This window comes from Equus caballus, chromosome 4 (genome assembly GCF_041296265.1).
Source record: "Equus caballus isolate H_3958 breed thoroughbred chromosome 4, TB-T2T, whole genome shotgun sequence".
NCBI classification, from domain to species: Eukaryota; Metazoa; Chordata; class Mammalia; order Perissodactyla; family Equidae; genus Equus; species Equus caballus.
This window is the reverse complement of record NC_091687.1, coordinates 6,685,325-6,704,275: the sequence shown is the minus strand read 5'-3', so window position 1 is coordinate 6,704,275 and position 18,951 is coordinate 6,685,325. Positions and strand designations below refer to the sequence as shown.

The window sequence follows — 18,951 nt, the reverse complement described above, 5'->3', positions numbered from 1 at the left end:
CGGCAGAATCTAGTAAAGTGGGCAAAGCCAGCAGGTTAGGGATTGGCGGAGAGGTGGGTCTTTAACTTATATTTATCAAGAACTTGCTTTGTGTAAGGCATTATAATAAGTGCTGTACTTACTAGAAAATCTTTGTACTTGTCTATTTTTTCCTGCAACAAGGTGTAGATGATGGTGTTCACGTGGGCTGCGCACCCCCCTGGGCATATGCAAGGGTTATATACCATTTCTGCTATGTTGGCCAGAAATACACCCTTCTCTTTCCCACTCAAGAAGGAATGTCAGAAAGCAAGTGAATGAGATAGGTAATCTTGAAATTCCTCTATAAATTGTCTGCAAGTGTTGGTACTTTGAACCATTAGTAACAAATTACAGCTTATCTCAAAACTGATTATGACACAACAGCCTGTCACATCAAAAAAGGGTGAGAGCCACTGGTGTGCCTGGCAAAGCCACTGTTGCTTGTTAGACCCTGGCCCATGAGCCTGGGCCTCCTGGCTGCCTTCTTCCCTTGCAAATAGCCTTCAACAAGAATAGTCTGGAAATCTGTGAGGTCCAATATCATTGCCACTGGCCACCTGTGGCTACTGAGCACTTGAGATGTGACTAGTCTGAATTGAGATGTGTCGTAGGTATAAAATACGTAGTGGACTTCGAAGACTTAGTATGAAAAAAAGGGTGTGAAATGACTCGTTTAAATATTTCTATTATATTTAGATTACCCGTTGGAACAATGATTTTTTTTTGCTATGTTGGCTAAATAGAAGACATTATTAAAGTTAATTTCACCCTGTTTCTTTAGTTTTTAAATGTGATTACTAGAAAATTTAAATTTTCACACGCGGCTTGCATTAGGCTTTTATTGGGTACTGGTCTTAGAGCGTGGGTTTCCCTTCTCCCCACCCCCACATTTCTCTCTGATCTACCCACTTCTGAGAAGCTTCACACTGTCCCCATCTGGGCCTCTGTGAGGAGTGAGCAGTGGCCCTGGCAGCTACTCGGACTTGTTTTTTTTAGGTAAAGTGTTTTGAGATCCATCCCATATATGACTACTGTCAATTTCTGAATTTCCTATATTCGCATGTGTGCGCTATTCCTGAAACGTCTTTTCTAGTTTACTAGAAGGCCTTAATAAAATTATTAACATATAATGATATCCTACACTCTGGGAGGACTTGGAGCAAGATGGCAACCGTAGATGTGGGATTCAATTCAATTCAAATCTTCATTTGCTAACTATCACCGAATTTGTTTTGGCCCTATACCCGTTCAAATGGCTCAGAGGAGGGGGCAGGCAGCGCTTCCTGCCTGGGTAGGGTTTATGGGATCTGGCTTGACTTTGCATTTGTCCAAGATACGCACTGAGCAGGACCTCACAGAGGTTCAGAGGTTGGCCAAGTTCATCTTGGTTCTAAGGTTTACTTTATCTTTTCTCTCTCTCCCTTTCAGTGAGCCTGCAAGTGTCTACTCCCAGCACCCAGGGCTCTGGCTGCCAAAGACTCGTCTCCAAAATACCTCCCCCCATCCCGTCCTCTCTTCATGCCCTTTCTCTTATAATACGTACCTGTCCCCTGCTCCTTCCTGCAGAGCCCTGCCTTCTGAGAATGCGCGGATTGAATTATTGAGGCAGCGAATGAGTAGCTAATGCTCTTAGGTAATATTGCTGAACTTGGGGATCCAGTAAGGTAGGCCAAGGGGCTCCTTTCCACTAAAACGTGATTTTGACTGGTACTGAACATGGCGGTTCATGTCAGATGGTACCACAGGCTAAAAGGCAGATCCCGTCAAAGCAGCAGGTGAAAGATCTAAGAGTGAGGCCGACTTCGTGGTAAGAAAAGGAGGCTACTTGGAGTGATGGAGGATGTGGAAAAGCCCTACTGCTCCCAAAACACTTCCTCTCCCCACAAGATCAAATTGGAGGGACACTGGATGGGAGAGGCTCTTGAGAGAGAGAATGTTAAAGAGGAGCTGGAGGAAGCATCTGCCCAGGAGGGTGAGGATGGTATTCTCCCTCCAGACAGACAGCGTCTGGGTACCTGGAGGGCCGGCTTCTTGAGGACAGAACCCCGCCTCACCTCTTGAAGTTGGGGGCACCGTGGGTGCTCGATACCTATTGAATGATTGACTGACTGGCTGATGGAATAAATGAAGTGAAGAAGGAAATGGCTGACTTTGCGTTCTATCAACAACTGCCTGACATTCAGCCATAATCTCAAGGGACTCACAGGCCTTGAAAAAATGGCATTATGTAGCCTTCACTGCAACTCAGGGTGAGTTGTCTGAATGCAGGGGGCTCATGCTGAAGGGGTCAGCCAGAAAGAATGGGAAGCGTCCTTTATAAGGGGTTGTGTGCCTCGGGCACTGTACAAGGCCCCTTGGGAAGCAAATAAAACACCTATCTCTTTGGCAATTCCCCACTAAGACCTTACACGAAAGAAAAAATTCTAAGAAGAAATTAATTCTACCTTTCTTCAAAACGTCTTATAAAATTTCCCTCTTTTCTTCTGCTCTTTCCATTTCTCTCTCCTATATCAGGCTCAAAAAAATTCTCTTCCTTTTTATCTCTTTCCTAGTCCATAAATGGCTTTCCTGGAGATTTTTTTCTCTCTCTTTCTCTCATCACAGAAGCTAGCTGACTTGCTTTTTCCAAATCTCCATGGCCACGTTACCACAGATTTTTTTACGTTTATTTATTCTCCCACTTGATTCCGGGTCTGATGGATCTAGGCCTCAGATCGCTCAACCATTCAGCTTTTGCTTACGTTCTTTCCTCTCTTTTCTACCAACTCTCTAGTTTATCCCTCCATTCTGGTTCATTGTAGTAACTTGTTTTCCTGTGGGGATCCTCTTTTAGATTGCTTGTTTTGTTCCTGAATGTGCTTGAGAAAGTTTATCATTATATGTCTAAGTTTCTTACCCTGCTCCCCTCCCCCTGAGCCTGGCTGGGAGGAAGAGGCGGGACTAGGCGCAGTGGGGGGACCAAACCAGGAGATGGTCTTACGATCCTGGGCTTCCTGGTGTCCTGAGTTAGCAGTGAACTAACCAGGAGGGACGAGCCTTCGACATAGTCTTTCAAACAGTATGTATCTCAGTTAGTGTTTGGGTATGTCTTTGTCCAAAGCTCATACTCTACCCAGTACAACTAGCGGGGTTAAGTGTAGGTGACTCTGCTCTAGCAGTCGTGGTGTGGGAGGAGCTGCTGCTTTCTCCATTTGAAATTCTGACGCCTCTTCAGGAAGTCTGGCCAATAATAATAACAATTGTCCATATGTTCTGCTCTACCGTGTTGAGTGAACTCCATGGCAGATGATCACCCACCAGAGAGTGCCGTATTGGACAACCTGGTCATGGATCTTCTCCGACGGGGGAGTGGCAGGAACTTTGGACCACAGTGCTTTGCAAAGACCAGTGTTTGTGGTTAAAAACAAATGAGTGATGCTCGGGTGTAGATAGATCAGCATCTGGAATGATTTCTGGTTTGTCTTATAAGCCCTCAGTTAATCTGATGGGGATAGAAAAGGCAAAACCTCAGTATTGATTCAGTGGAATTGACTCTTGTTGAAGTTTGCAGAGTAACTAGCTGAGTGGTAAAAAGACGACCCGAGTCTTATTTGCCCCCAAAATCTACCTCAGGACATATTTAGTCTTTTTCATTGATCTTTTGCCCATAAATGATGAGGATCCATTTCTAGCTTCCTTCCTAGGTATAAGTGTCTTAAACAGGACAAATGGATATGCAGTCCTGCTGTAAGAAATGATAGTGTCTAATCATCATATGTGGCAAACAATTAATTCCTTATTTATTTGACAACTATTTTCTGGGTGTGCCTGATACTGAGCTGCGTACTGGGGTGTAATGGGGACTGCAGGAAAGACAGTCCTTGTCCTGATGAAACACATATTAATGGTAAATATAGAAAAGTCAAAGGAGATTATTTTATGTTTAATTGTATTTTTAAATATTTAAATCATCAATCCATATGAAATTTATTCGGTCCAGCAGCGATAGAGAAATCCAAATGTTTTCACCCAGAAAACCAGTCAGTTGTCACAATATCATTTATTAAATGGACTATATGTTCTTCACAGATTTGAGATGGCGTTTTTATCATACACTAAATTCTCACCTACCCAGGGGACTATTTCAGTACTCCATTCTGATCCATTGAACTGTCTCCCTATTTTTGGCTCAATACTGGTTTTGAATTTCTGTAACTTTATACTTGTTTTCATAGTTGGCAGGCAAGTCTTCTTTATTCTTTACTTCCTTCCCCTTTTCCTACGCTTTTACCTTTCCAGGTCATTCCCATACATGGATTTTTCCAGATGGCATTTAGAATAATATTTTCAAGTCTCCCATCCCCTCAAATTCCTTAAAAACAAAAGAAAACAAAACAAACACGGGCTGCACAGGCTACTTTAAGTCCTACTGACAAATCATCTATTGCAGATCTTTTTCTGCTAAAATAATTCTAGAAATTCAATATATATGTTAAACTAGGATTTCTGGTTATTCCTCATGGAGAAAAAAATTCCTTTTGTGGATTACATTGAGTAGTAAAGCCTAGAAAAGATATTCCTTTAGAGTATTTTAAAATATAAAAATCAATTCCAGATGCAGCTTCTCGTCAATGCCATTGTGCAGACAATTCCCCAATGTGCTTTATATAATGTGGCTAAGATAAATTATCAACTGCCTGCTGAAATTTAAGAGAAAATTCCCTTATCACATATAGCCTTTATAGGAAGATAGTTCATGTTGATAGCTGGAGAACAATTTGATATATTTGAGCATTTTCCTTGCCGATCGTCCTTTTCACACACATTCAATAAACATAGATCTGTTATGGAATCTTAGGGTACTCTTTGGTCAATTCAGAGCAGTAAATCAATGAAATATAACATCAACATTTCTGTTGGAAATGATACAACATCTTCTGGTAGCTATAGTAGCAGCTGATTCAAGCATCATGTTAGCTGTGTCTCTTCCAAGCTTGTAGTGAAAGGTGTAGTGACAAGCACGAGGCAGAATACGCCAGCGCAGTATCCATGGTGACATAACTAAGGACATAGAGTTATCCTTAAGTAGAGTCCCAAAGGAGGCTTAAGGTCGTTAAAAGCACAGAGAAATCATGGAACTTCTTAACTCACACAGTAACAAGGGAATAACGAGGGTTTCTTTGTCACTATGAAATAAGAAAAAGAGTGTATTAAATATCTGAATCTTTGGTTTGAACCCAGCATGCATCATTTCATATGACCATGACGTCAGGAAATTTACTTACGCTCTCAGAACATTAATGTAATAACTCTCTTGCCTACATCCTAGGGTTCTTTATGATGCATCAAAACAGACTGAAAAGTCAACATTTTCATGCTCTGGAGAGGACTTTCGTGCTGAAATTCTAATACCACTCAAAAAAGGTGATAAAAGAGCTTACTGATTATTGCCTTTTATGGAAGAAAAAAATCAAGAAATTGAACAGCTCCAAGAAGATATTTGATTTTCTTGGGTTCTTTTAAATCTATTTTAATTCAATCAAATTAAAATCTTAAAACACCATTTAAAGAATAGTTTCAGTTTAGATTGCACTGCTCTGCCTTGAGTGGAGTAAATATTAGTGTTAGGGCATGTGGTAGAGTGTACTGTTGTTCCCAGTATTTGTGAGGTACACACTTCCTCACCCCATTGATCTCAAGATGCTCCTTCCCCACGTCAGGCCATCTGATTTGCTGTGGCCAATGGAAGTGAAACCGACACATGGCATTTTTGAGCAAAATATTAAGAGTCTTCCTGAGGTTCTACCATTTCTCCTTTCCTTTTTCCCTTTGCCACCTGAGGTTCATGTCCCAAGATGTGCAAGTTCCAACTTGGTCCTGGATTGAAGATGTCAGCAGAGTCGCAGCTAAACCAAAGTTAACATGTAATGTGATCAAAAAATACTTTATTGTTACAAATCTTTAAGGTTTGGGGGCTGTTATCTATCTAGGCTAAGCCGACTAATACAGAGCATTATTCTAAAATGGCAGGAATAAAAGTTCTAATGCCCCATTTCCACTTCTTCACTGAGATATCTGAATTCTATGAGCAGTATAAGACTCTTATTATCTCCATGTATTCATCCTTTGTTGATTCCATAATTAGGATATCATTGAAATATGATGCCTTGGAATTCTAGACAGCTGTTTATTGAAAAATCCCAAAGGCAACACAAATTCATGTGGGAAAGTATTTAACTTTGCTAATTAATGATGTTTGAGCATTTACAGAGGTTTTATAAATAACGAGCTGTAGGTAAGACTTTGTAAAAACAAATTTGACAAATACCTCTTCTACTCCTATACAATACTCACCTGCTTTCTCCCTTGGCCAAAGTATGTGTTGGGGAACCAAGGGTAGAAGTGGAAATGGCGCCTTCCACTCTTACTCCTAATTATCAACTCACAACATATTTGCTTTCTAGCCCCATGACACTGGCCTCTGCTGGTTTAGAGGTCTGAGTACCCAAGGAAGGAATGCTTCCACTAGGGCATCTGACAACAGTTCCACTGAACTGGAGCTGATCTAGTCACCCAGGTGTTTTGGATAAGCAGGCAAAAAATAAAAAGAGATTGGCTGGGTGACTGCTCTTGATTACTAAGGAAAAATAGTGTACTTGAAATAGAGTGGGAGCAGGGCATATTACGTTGGATCTCTCATAATACCCTTTAGTACAGTGTATCTTGGAGTGAAAGTTACTGGAAGACTATAGCGATCTCACGTGGGCAGGACTAGCCAGGGCTCAGTCCTTTACGAAAGATGGTGTGAGTCAACCTACTAAGAGACGAACCCCAGCGGAGGTGCTGACTGAAGAGAAAGAAAGCGTGGAATGAATAGTCGAGGGTGGAGGTCAGAAATATCAACCATGTGAACAGAAAATGAGGATGCAGAAATGAGGATTATGAGGTCTACCCATATTTTCTTTCTTACTGTATCAGTTAAATATGTATATATTGAAAAATTTTTTCGTTTTTTCCTTCTCCTGTTCTACTTTTTTATATAGGGTGTATGGTTAAATTTATGGTTTTGTTTATCAGCTTCAGAATACGCAGATATAATCATGACAGAATTAGTGGAGAAAGGTATAGCACGTGGAGATCCTGGCCTTGAAGCTGGATGCAGTAATTGATAAGACTTTCTCTTCTCTGCTCTTGAGGAAGGGATGAATGTGCTTTTGTTTGTACAATGGGAAGTTGGGTTATGTTGACACGGTCATTTTTTTGTTAGTGGTGGTAGCATAGTTATAAACTGGAAGTTTGGGTATGGAAGAAAGAGTGGACTGTAGCATACGTGTGTCATGTTTTTGTCTACCCAGCTTATTTGGCCATCATTCCTATTCTGGGTGATTTTCCACATTGAGTCCAGCCTCTCCAAGGAAAGAATCTCTGCCTCCTTTAGCTGAGACCTACAGGTGACCTAGATTCTGACGTCAGGTATGCCCAAATCAGACTAAGACTTGATCTTAGAAGAAAGTGACGTAAGGAAGAAGTCTTAATCAGGCTTGGAGGCTACCCAACCTCCAAGAAATTATGAAGCTGATTAAAAATGTGATCAAATAAAGTGAGTGATGCAATAGAGGAAAACTCTATTGGAGGATGGAGGAGACATCCGCTTTGGAAGGATGGTCATAGAAGGCAGCTAGTGGACACTAAAAGTTAAACTTGAATTTTACAATAATAAATGGATCTGTTGTTCCTATTGCCACCAAATGAGGCAGTATAATGTGAATGCTAATTTACAAACAAATCTTGATCTAATTTTCTTTAAAAATAAGGTGTGCCTGGTATAGTATATTATCCCTCAAAAGACAATCTTCAGTACCAATGAGTATAGCCCACCAGGGGGGTAGAACTAGTTAGAGAGCCCTGTGTTTCTAAGGGACAGTTTTTTTCAGCTACAGCTTTCAAGTAAATTAATGTAATAGCGGGATCCAGATGAAATGACTGTGGCTTTTCTTGTAGATCCCCAAATACAAGCAGATCCCCAAATATATAGGATAACATCCTATTCAAGGGATACGACTGCCTCCAACACTGACCACCTACTTTGTACCAGGCACTGGGCTAACTGCTGGTAAAATCAAGGCAAGTCTTGACTTGATGTAGTTACTGCTGTCAGAGCTTCTGTCAGCCTCTAGTATGCGATTATTGCTCCTTATAGAAAGGATAACTATCTTGGAAGCCTGAGAAAAAACCCTAGAGAAGAAAATTTCTCAAGAAACTTTTCTTATTTATTATCACTGCATTACGGTAGGAGTCAATTTCTCTCTAGTTCTCAAACTCAAAAACTTGTATCCAAACCCACATTCAAAATCTTAGAGGTCATTATTCATGGTTCTCTACCTTTCATGTCCAATATATCAAGTTCTGTTAACTCCATCTTTAGAACCGTGTGGAACCCCATCACTGCTGTTGCCTCCTCTGCCAACACCCTCATTCAACTGGCCATCATTTCTCACTTGTGTCTCTGGTCTTCCTGCCTCAGTGGTGCACTGGTAAATGTTCAAGAGCCACCTCTCTAGGGGGAGAAAGCCCTGCTCAGTACGCTTTGCCAATTTCTGTGGTGTGAGTCCTCCCTCCACGGCCAGTTTCAAACACCAACATGACCTCACTGAACGTGGAGTTGAGAAGAGACGCACAGTCGCACCTCATTATAGTCATGTGCCGCATAACAATGTTTCGGTCAATGATGACCACACATGCAATGGTGGTCCCATAAGATTAGTACCATATAGTCTAGGAGTGTAGTAGGTTATACCATCTAGGTTTGTGTAAGTACTGTAGGAGAGGAAGAAATTTTCTTCTCCCCTTCTAGGTTCTTCTGGCTGGTCTAAGAATTAAATTGACATGAGACAGATTAACAGGAAGAAAACATTTAATAACATGTAGATGTGGGAGAATTCAGGAAAACCGAGTAACTCAACAAAATGGCTGAAGCCCTCACCTTAAATACCATCCTCAGCTAAAGACAAAAGAAGATGTTGGGGGTGGGGAGAGTCAGGGACTTCAAAGGGAAGGAAGGCAATTCACAGGTAGGTGACAAGGAGCAAACGTTTGCAAAACAAGTGTTTGGCCACAGAAACAGAAGAACACAGAGGGGAGCCCAGCAAACAGGCTTTTCTGGGTTCCTGCCTGTCTGCTACCTAGTTCATGTTGTGCTAAGTGATAACCTGCTTCCTGAGACTTGTTTTTTTTTAATCTGAATTCTTTTAGGCAGTTAAGGTGGAGGTAACAAGTAAAACTTTGCATCTTTCATTTCTTAAAAATAAGCAGCCTAAAATAATCCTCATGTTCAAGAGACACATTTTGGGGTGGCAAATTTTGTTCCCCTTCAGTGCACTATCCAGTATTTCTACCAATCAGATAAAAAGATGTGGACACCCTCAGGAGCATAAACAATGATGAAATGCAGTAAGATAATTAAGAAGTGATGAGTGTTCATTATTTATGAGCTTTGCTTTTAAGATAATTTATTTAATTATGAGTTCATATAGTTCAACTTGTTAATAATGGTTATGTTTAACAGGCGGTTCCCAAAATTCCTGAAAATTTGGCAGTGGGCTCTTGTGGCTCCAGCCTGCCGCTAATTCCTCCCAGGCCCCTCCAATCAATGATTCCCCACACTGCAGCCAGACTGATCCTTGCAAAGCATAGAGCTGATAACTTGCCCCTCCCCCATCACTTAGACTAAAATCTAAACTCCTCACCATCCTTCAAGGCCCAGCAAAGTCTGGCTCTGCCTCTCTCTCACAGCTTACCCCCTAAACGTTCTTCCCCTTGCTCAATCTCTCCAGCCACGTTGGCTTTCCTGCTGTGCCCTCAGACGCACCAAGAACGTTTTTTTCTTAGGAACTTTGTACTTGTTGTTCCCTTTGCCTGGAATGCTTTTCCTTCAGACATTCACAGAGTTTGCTAACATCCTTCAAACAAGTCTTCCTTTACTGCTCTGGAGAAGAGAGTCTGCCTTTTCTTCTCTGTGCTTACTCTGTTCTACCTCCTGCTTCGTTTTCTTCACTGCACTTTCACTGTCTGGAGTTTATTATCTGAGTCATGATCGTCCCACTAGAATATAAGTCTGCAAGGGCAAGCCTTTGTCTCTGGGTCAGTGTTTTGTCCCTGGGGCCAGAACAGCACCTGGTTCCTGGACAGGACCATGCATCTCCATTGCCCACCTCCAGGAGTCCCATTCCCGTGGGGCCCTCTGTGGAGAGTGTCCTTCTGGCGAGCGCCATCCGTCTAGGATAAACAATGTGAAACACGCCTTTAACGAATGTGTGGGCTCTGCCAGGCAAGGCACCAGAACTCCTTGTATTGGGCTGTCATGTTTCAAAAGTCTGCCAGAGCCTTCCATGCTTCCCCAGGCCAGAAAGCAGGAGAAATCTTCAAGATCAGAAATCACAGGACTGAAAATAATTGTTTGTTGTCTCAAAAGAATCTTCGCACTCCCAGGCATGTTTTCATGATAATTGCCTCGTAACCTTCTGAGCCCTGGCAGCTCTGACCATTCCTGCCCGGCTCCTGAAATTTGATCAGCTGCTGTCTGAAGCTTTCCCCGATCTAGCTTTGGGCTTTGTGGCTTTGGGATTGGAGCTCTCATTCTCTCTCCCTTTTTATTCATCCTCACTCTGAACCCCCTACTCCCACCTCAGCATTTTTCTTTAGTGGCTGCTTTTTGTGTCCTGCTTTAGCTTGATGTTTCTTGGGCTTCATTTCTTGTTCTATTCATGGCTCATCTCTGCTTAGCTTCCGCGTTCCTTCTAGAACCTGTGACCCGTTTTGCTCCAGGTGCTTCCCTCTTCCACATTATAGATCTCTGGGTAGGCGTTTCCTTATTCCCTGCTCGTATCTGCCCTCTCCTGGCAGCCGTGACGTCATTTCCGTGAACTTGACTATAGATCCTGATCAGTTTTACCCTTGATCTGGATGTTGACTCTACCTCTTGATCAAGGCATGGTGCTGCATGTAATGGGCAACATTTACGCAGCTTCTGGCTTTGGGCAGCTTGATGGAGAATACGGAGAAAACACGGGAAGCAGACAAGTCAATGCCGCCTCCAATGGGGTATGTGCACCTGAAGGGCTGCATAAGGGGGTCCCTTGGGATGCTGGAAAGAAATGTTAGCACCTCTTTTCAATTCTATTTCATTTTTTAAATTTCTGTATTTGTGCGTGATCTTCGTTGACAAGGATATATGATCAGAAGAGTTTGGAGACCACTGCTGTAGACAACAATCCTGCTTATACTTTAAGACTGTTCATGACTGTCATATACCCACACGCACGCACACACACACACACATATAGTGTGTGCAACTATTATGTAAAATAAATCCTATTCACCCCTCCTCCAGATCGAATCATTTGTATGCTGCTACTTGAGCAGTCATCAAATTCTCCACACCCCTCAGATTGTGGCGTTCTAACCAGACACAGGTCAATAAAGGTATGGCCAGGGCGGAGCAGTGAGGGGTTACTATATCACATTTCCTGTCAGATCTTTCCAGAGAGATTACTCCTTGTGAAAACTGCACCCTATTTTAAAAGTGAGCCTCTGCAAATGTTAAAATCTTTGTAATGCTTCCAAGCAACACGCTATGCCACACCATGGAATCAGTTAAAATGTGTTTCCTTGGAATCATACTTAAAATAATTTTGATACTGTGCGTTTTAAGCTTTAACTTATCACAAATCACTTAACATGCAATGAGCACTTCTGTTTGTCTTTTGGGCTGAATTGTTTTTCGTCCACTTGGTATCGTTCCTATCTCTCCAGGGGTCCTGGGTTTGATTCTGCCAAGGAGAAGAATTTGCATGACATTTGAAGGAGAAGTGATAGGAGGAGCCATCCCTCACTGGTGCTGGCGGTGGACAGAAGTGGGGACAGTGCCCAGATGAGGTGGCGGCAGCTTCTGGGTGCTGCAGGTGGCTGGACTGACAGCAGTGGCTTCCCTGTTATTCCAGAGGGTCCCACGGTTCCTAACACCCCTGCCCTCTGGATCTCCTGAAAGCCAGCTGAAGTTTTTACCTAATCTTCACTCCTTCTCGCCTTCCAAGTATTGTGTAAGCTTCTGATTCCCTGGATTAAATCCCTTCCTATTGGAGACGTCTCTAGTGGTTTCCATTTTCTTAACTGAACCCAGATCGAGAGCCTATTTGGTTCTGGAGATGTATTCAAAAAGATAAAGGGAGATCTGAATAAGTGGGGAGATTCTCCATGTTTCATGGATGAAACCAATGAACGTTTTAAAGCTATCAATTGATTCCCAAATCAATCTACGATCTCACTCTGAAATCCCAATCAAAATTCCGGTAGAGGGTTTTTATTTGTTTTGTTTTTGTGTTTAGTAGAGAGCGAATATATATTTTTGTTACTTTAGTCTACTTTCAAGTGCCACTTTTTTTTTTTTTTTTTTTTACTGTGACTTTATAAAACATTTTAATATCTGGTAGTGTGAATTCTCCTTTTTAAGTTCTTCTTTTGTGGAATCACCTTTGCTAATTGTGGGCCTTTATTCTTCTTTATATATTTGGAAACAGTTTATCAGGTCCCCTGCCTTCTCCTCCATTTCCTCCCAAAACATATATATATATATGAACTTGTCATGGGATAATGGAGAATTTCCAAAATAGTGGGGGCAGGATGGGGTCTCCTATCGCATACAGGCACAATCTTTACTGCACTAAATATCTAAATAGGAAAGCGTGAAATGATAAAGCCAGCAAAGATTCAAGATTTAAGTTTGATGAAGGTCACCATAGATAGAGTTAGCAAGTAAGTGACAGGCTGGGAGAGATTGCTTTTCGCAATAGCCCAAACTGCCAAAAGCTTATCAGCCAAGGAATTTCTAAAAGAGCGAGAAGAAGGCAAGAAATGCATTGGGAAAATGGGCAAAGGTTATAAAGAAGCCAGTCTCAGAAGGGGAAATGCAGATCACCAACAAAAATAGGGAGAATTTCTCAATTGTCGCCAGCAAGCAGAGACAGGCAAATCAAAGCCAGGGAGTCACTTCACCCTCAGGAGAGTGGCAGATGTTAGCAAGTCACAGCCGAGCATCTTAAAGTTCGTGTGCCACAGGTGCTTGGCATGGCGCGTAGCACAGAGAGGGCCTTCTGTGATTGATAGGTGAACGCTACCATCAGCTGCTCCTGCCCTAAATTCTCACCTCCTAACAATGAGACCCGATTCGTGATATCCCTCGTTCTGTAAAGACATGGAATTGGTAATATCGTGTTGCTTCCACATTTTTGTGATTGGCCGAGTTCCTGAACATTACCAGAAATGACGTGTGAGATTAAGGATAGTCGAAGGCTATTTTTCACTCTCTTTTGAGTTGTTAATCCTGCAGTTCTGAAACTGACAAAGCATGGCCTGCAGGCCCAATCTGGCTGGCTGCTTGTTTTTTATGACTGTGACCTGAGAATTGTTTTTGCATTTTTAGCAGTCATTATATAACGACCTAAATCATGTTCTCGACTTTGCCTCTTGGCCTACAGAGCCTAAAATACTTAGCTGATCCTTCACAGAAAATGTTTACCAACCCTTGCTCTGGTTCATTCATTTCCTGACCAAATATTTACTGAGACCTATTGAGGACCAGGCATTGTTCTAGGTGGGGATAGGGCAGTGAACAAAAGAGGCAAAACCTCCTTCTTTCACGTGTTTAAATTCCCCGGGAGGGAGATGGATGATAAAGGTAAGAAATGCAGCATGTCAGATAAGGGCTATGTGGAGGGACAAAGCGGGAGAGAGGAACAGGGCAAGCTGGAATGAGAGGATTTCTAAAAAGCATGGCTGGTATTTAGACAACAGTGCAGATGTCGCTTTGACTAAGTGTTTGATATTATTGGTTGATGCATAATCAGGTTCTTGTTGAGGCTTTGGGTGGTGTTCCCACGCTCTCCTTCCTGAGAATGCACTGGAATACCTCTGTCGGTGCACATCACCTCTCTGGCCCGGCTTGGCCTTGCATCCTCCTCTTCTTATCACAGAACTTCTCTTTATCAGTCCGTCCTCATCTCTTTGCTTCTTCTACCTACAGGCTGACATCGATGCTTGCCAGTTTCTTATTCATCCCGAAACTGTTTTTGGTGAATCTTTCCTGCTGTCATCTCCTTCCCTTAAGAAAATGTTAAAAACCCTAACTTTAATTTTATTACGCCATCAAAATATAGCAGGGGAGCTAAATACCTCACACAAAAATACGACAGACTTCAATTAACATTTTGGAATGTAATCTCAGACATAGAGTTTTATACATACTATAGTTTATAAATATTTTATAATATTTTATATGTACATATATCTCATGGGATCATACTTTAGGCTATTTTATAGCATCTCTTTCTTCACTTCTTGCATATTGTGACTCTCTTTTCATAACGATAAATAGATCTCTACCACATAATTTTACCAACTGGCATCAGACAGGAATTGCATTCAACTACGAGGTGAAGCACATGTAACTCAAGTAACTTAAGGATGTAAGAAGTGGTTTTTGTCTTTTCTTTTTGTTTTGTTTCTTCGTGAAACAGGAAGTCTGGAGGTCGGCAACTGCTAGCATTAGTTCAGTGGCAGGTGGCCCAAAGACGTCAAGGCAAGTTCTCTGTGCATCTCTTGACTTTTTTCCCCCTAGTCTCAAAGTGGCTGCTGCTTTTCCATCCATTTTATCCACAGTCTCCTTGGAGGGAGGAGAAAGGGGAAAGGAAACTGTGTTTGTTTCCGATTGCTGCTGTAACAAATTACCACAAACTTAGTGGCTTAAAACAACATAAATTTATAATCTTATCATTCTGGAAGTCAGAAGTCTGAAATCAGTGTCACTGCACTAAAATCAAGGTGTTCACAAGGCTGTATTCCTTCTGAAGGCTGTCAGGAGCATCCATGCCTTGTCTTTTCCTGTTTCGAGAGCCTGTCCACATTCCTTGGCTCATGGCCCTTTCCTCCATCTTTAAGCCAGCAGCATGGCATCTTCAAATCTCTCTCTCTGACTACAAACCCTGCTTCTGTCATCACATCTTCCTTGACTCTGACCCTCTTGTCTCCTCCTTATAAGGACCCTTGTGATTATGTTGGAACTTCCAGAATAATCCAGGGTAATCTCCCCATCTCAAGAACTTTGAGTCACGTCTGCAGAGTCCCTTTTGCCATGTAAGGTAACATATTCATAGGTTCCAGGAATCAGGATGTGGATATCTTAGGAGGGGGCATTATTCTCCCTACCACAGATGTCAATAGAATAGGGTAGCATTTCTATCAAGAAAACAAAAAATTCCCAGAAATTCCCAGTTGGACTGGCGCTGATACCTTGTTGCTCAAAGCTGTATCATGTAGCCACTCTGGTGACAGTTTTGACTGACTCCAAGGGGCCACCTGTCAGAATTGTTCTGCACTGGGCCAAAATGACCCAACCATTAAACCCTGACTTGATCAGTCACTGGACGTGGGGTACCCCAGGAAGGTGTGGCCTTGGCAAAGGTGGTGCTCTGAGACTTTGACACACCCTGCAGTGACTGATGGTTGGAGGTTGTCTGCAGACAGCACACAGCACTCCCAGGTCTGGAGAAATAAATCTTTCCCCAAGATCTGGGGATCTGCACGGTGCCTCACAGTGGTCCCCCAGTCGTGGTTTACGAGCTGAGGTAGGTCTGTATCTATTGCTGTGGAAAAACGTCCACATGTAGCATGATGTAAATAAAACAGTAAAGAAGGTTGGTGAGGTTGTACAACAGAAAGTGACAGGACAACCGTGGGACCCAGGAAGGCTGAACGCCTGTTTCAGCCCTGCCACTCATGTCTCTTTGAAGTCCACGAAGGAGTGAGAACCACAAAGAACAAACACAAGTCTCACATAAGATACTGCTCTATTATCGCTGCTCAGGATCAGTCTTCTAATGACGAGCTTTCTGGTAACCCAGGCTGGATTATGAGGTTCAGAGTCAAGGTTAAGGGCTGTCTCCTCAGAAGCCCAAGTCTTACCTCCTGCGTTGCAAACAACAAACACTGGAGCAAACGAGAGAAAGAGAAGAAAGAGCAAGATCCTTCCATCACTCCATCGGTCCAGGCTTAGGATCACCTTCCCACGCAAGTGGAAGAAGCACAAAGAAGGTACCCAGAGAGTCACACCCGTGTGCGTGACCTTTGACCTTGACCCTATCAGTATTGCAGAATTTGGCCCAATCAGATTAGTATTCCCTTCTCTTAGGGAGAGCAACTGGGGAGAGGAAAAGCCAGACCAGTGTGTACAGTGTTATTCCTTTTATGGTGGGTTTTTGTGTGTCAATTTATATATACACAGAACAAAAATCTGAAAGAATATACACCAAGCATTTAAAAAGGAGTATCTCTGTGGCCTGGTGTCATTGCTGGAATAAAGATCAAACCAGATAGGGCCACTAAAAGATCACTGGAATCAACCAGAAACGTGGCGGCCAATAAGAGCTCTCCTCACAGAACTCCTTCAGTAACTAGAGAAATGTCTGTTGTCCGTTGTCCATCTCCCTAGATGGCTATCTCATAATGTCCTATGTCCATCCATCAGACGGGATAGAATCCTTGGGACTGAAGCAAGGAATACCGTAAACCTTGGCCCTTTCCCCAAACCACCCCTGCCAAGAAATGGTAAATAAATGTCGAAGAGCAGCGGACCCAGGGGGCCCGATTGTGGCCTGCCCGGGGGCTTGTGCATCGCAGTCTGACTTGGATGAAATCATGACAGGATGTCCTTCATCATCTGGGTGCTCTTTTGTGTTGCTTGAATATTTTACAGAAAACAATGAAACTTTCATAGTCAGTCAAAAACAAAGTTATTTCCCCGTGAGAGGCAAAAACAAAAAAAAATTAGAATCTGGAAATCCTGCTAGCTCGCAGGCACCTGGGCCTTCATAACCTTGCTTCGTTTGCCTATTTCCATCAAGGGTATTGCCCAGGGAGCTGGCACCGCCGAAGAAACAAAAGGGATTTGGGGGTCCTCAGGAGGCCTGTGTTGGGATACCAACCACAACCCTGGGACCCAGAGGCCCAGCAGCGAAGGCTCTAGTGACTGATGCTAGACAAATTTAAGGATTCTCGTAGGAAGTAGAGAAAGAGTGAAGAGATGGGTGTGCTGGGGAGGCGGCCTGCTTGGCTGGAGGCCTTTGCTGAGGGAACCCTGGGCCAGAGTATGTTTCCTTGGACTCTGGGAAGGCTGCCTGGCTCCCTGTTTCAAACCAGGTTGGTGCCACAATTAGACACACATGACAGGGTGCTGAGTCATGCTTGGCTCAGCGCGACCTCACATATCACCCCACCTGGGTCCCCAAACCCTGCCCCTGGTTAATTTGTCTTTCTCTGTGCCGGCTGACCCATGCTGGTGGTCTGCCCTGCATGGACCTCCACTTACCCTCACTGGTAATAAAAGGAGGATGTGACTTTAACGCTTTGGTAAGCATGGGTGCTGATCTTAGCGAAGACAGGCACTTCACGTTGATCCTGGGGCCTGGTGGCTGGCTGGGCTGCTCTTAGAGAGCGTCAGGTTCTTGTTTGCCTTTCGAAAAACACCTGGTCCTTTACCCCTTGATGATTCTAAAAGCGGCAGATGACTTACTGAGATAATGCTGTGTGTTCTGATAAAAGCAGAAGAGTAAAAATATGAGATGTCGTCCCCTTTCGTTTTAGCTTGCCTTCTCCCTTACACCCCCAACCAGAGGGCACTCTGGGACTTCCGGCCTGTGGAGCAGGGCTTTTCCTCAAGAAAGACGCTGTTGAATGCTCCTGAGGGGGTCAGGTCAAATGAGGAATGAACAATGTCCTCTGATTTGTGAAAGTGGATGTCACTGGTGAAGCTTGCTGGGGTATTTTGGTGACATTTGATGGGACTAGAAGCCAGATTGGAGCACCTTGGGAAGTGAGTGGAGGTGAGAAAATGGAGTAACTCTATAGACTATTTCTGGGCTCTCAAGGTTAATTGCACTAGTGTTTATTTTTCACCTAATTTCGCTTTGAAGTGTGTTCCTTTTCTTTCCGTTGATGTCTCAGTGGTAGTACTTCTATATATCAGCTACCATTAGGCTTGTTTATTAACTTCCAAAAAAGAATAAAGGGGGAAAGAAAGCTGGAAATGAATGTCAAAAAAATTTTCCCTAAGAGCCTGGACAAGAGTTATAAGAAAGAGAGAAAGATCGAAAGGGATTCACAGAGCTATGTCTACATATTGTAATGACAATAAAAATAGAGGACGAGGTTTGAGAGAACTCTCAGGACACTCTGGTTATGTGCGAGGCACTTAGTAAAGCACTTTGAATATAGTAACTCATTCACTCCCGACTACAGTCCTAGGAAGAAGTTATTATTATTATCCTCATTCTGTAGGTTAAAGGCATTGGGGCACAGAGAGGTTGGGTGAGTTGCCCAAGGTCATCTAAATGAATAGTGGTGGAGCTGGAGGATAAACTCAGGGGTCTTGCATCTTCAGTCTTTATAACTCAATGAGTATGAGTTTAGTGAGTAGAATTAAGTGAATTTGGAGAGGTGGAAAATACAGAGAAAGCAGCGGACCTGCTGTGAGCCGAATCTCGCTGAGGTGAAATGAACGGTGGCATGGGAGAGACGTGGGCGAGTGTCCATTTGGAGAACGGCTCCCAGCCCCTCTTCCTGCGATACCCCCAGCCTTTACTAGGTTCTCTTAGAGACCCTCATAAGGTTTTTGAGGGCAGGGGTGGAAGTATTCACACCTCTCTGAGAGGCCAACCACCTCTAAGCAAGCTCAGGCCTCTGTATGGTATCACCAAGCTACTTCTTGAACAGGCGAGGTGGGTTACTAAGCATAGTTTGACTCAGCTTTGAGGTCTTAGTCCCCATTGTGGGATGACAGGAAAAAATCCCAGTGATAACACGTCATCAAGTTATTTTTCTATTTTGGTACCACGTCCGGCATTC

At 43.0% G+C, this 18,951-nt stretch overlaps 1 long non-coding RNA gene across 1 annotated transcript in view; it reads left to right on the top strand.

The window, feature by feature from the left end:
• Positions 1-17,794: 17,794 nt before the first annotated feature.
• LOC102147921 (uncharacterized) overlaps positions 17,795-18,951 on the top strand; it is a 113,735-nt gene continuing 112,578 nt past the window's right edge. The window contains exon 1 of the long non-coding RNA XR_011438098.1: positions 17,795-17,930. This is a non-coding gene — a long non-coding RNA (uncharacterized lncRNA). The remainder of the gene's footprint in view (positions 17,931-18,951) is intronic.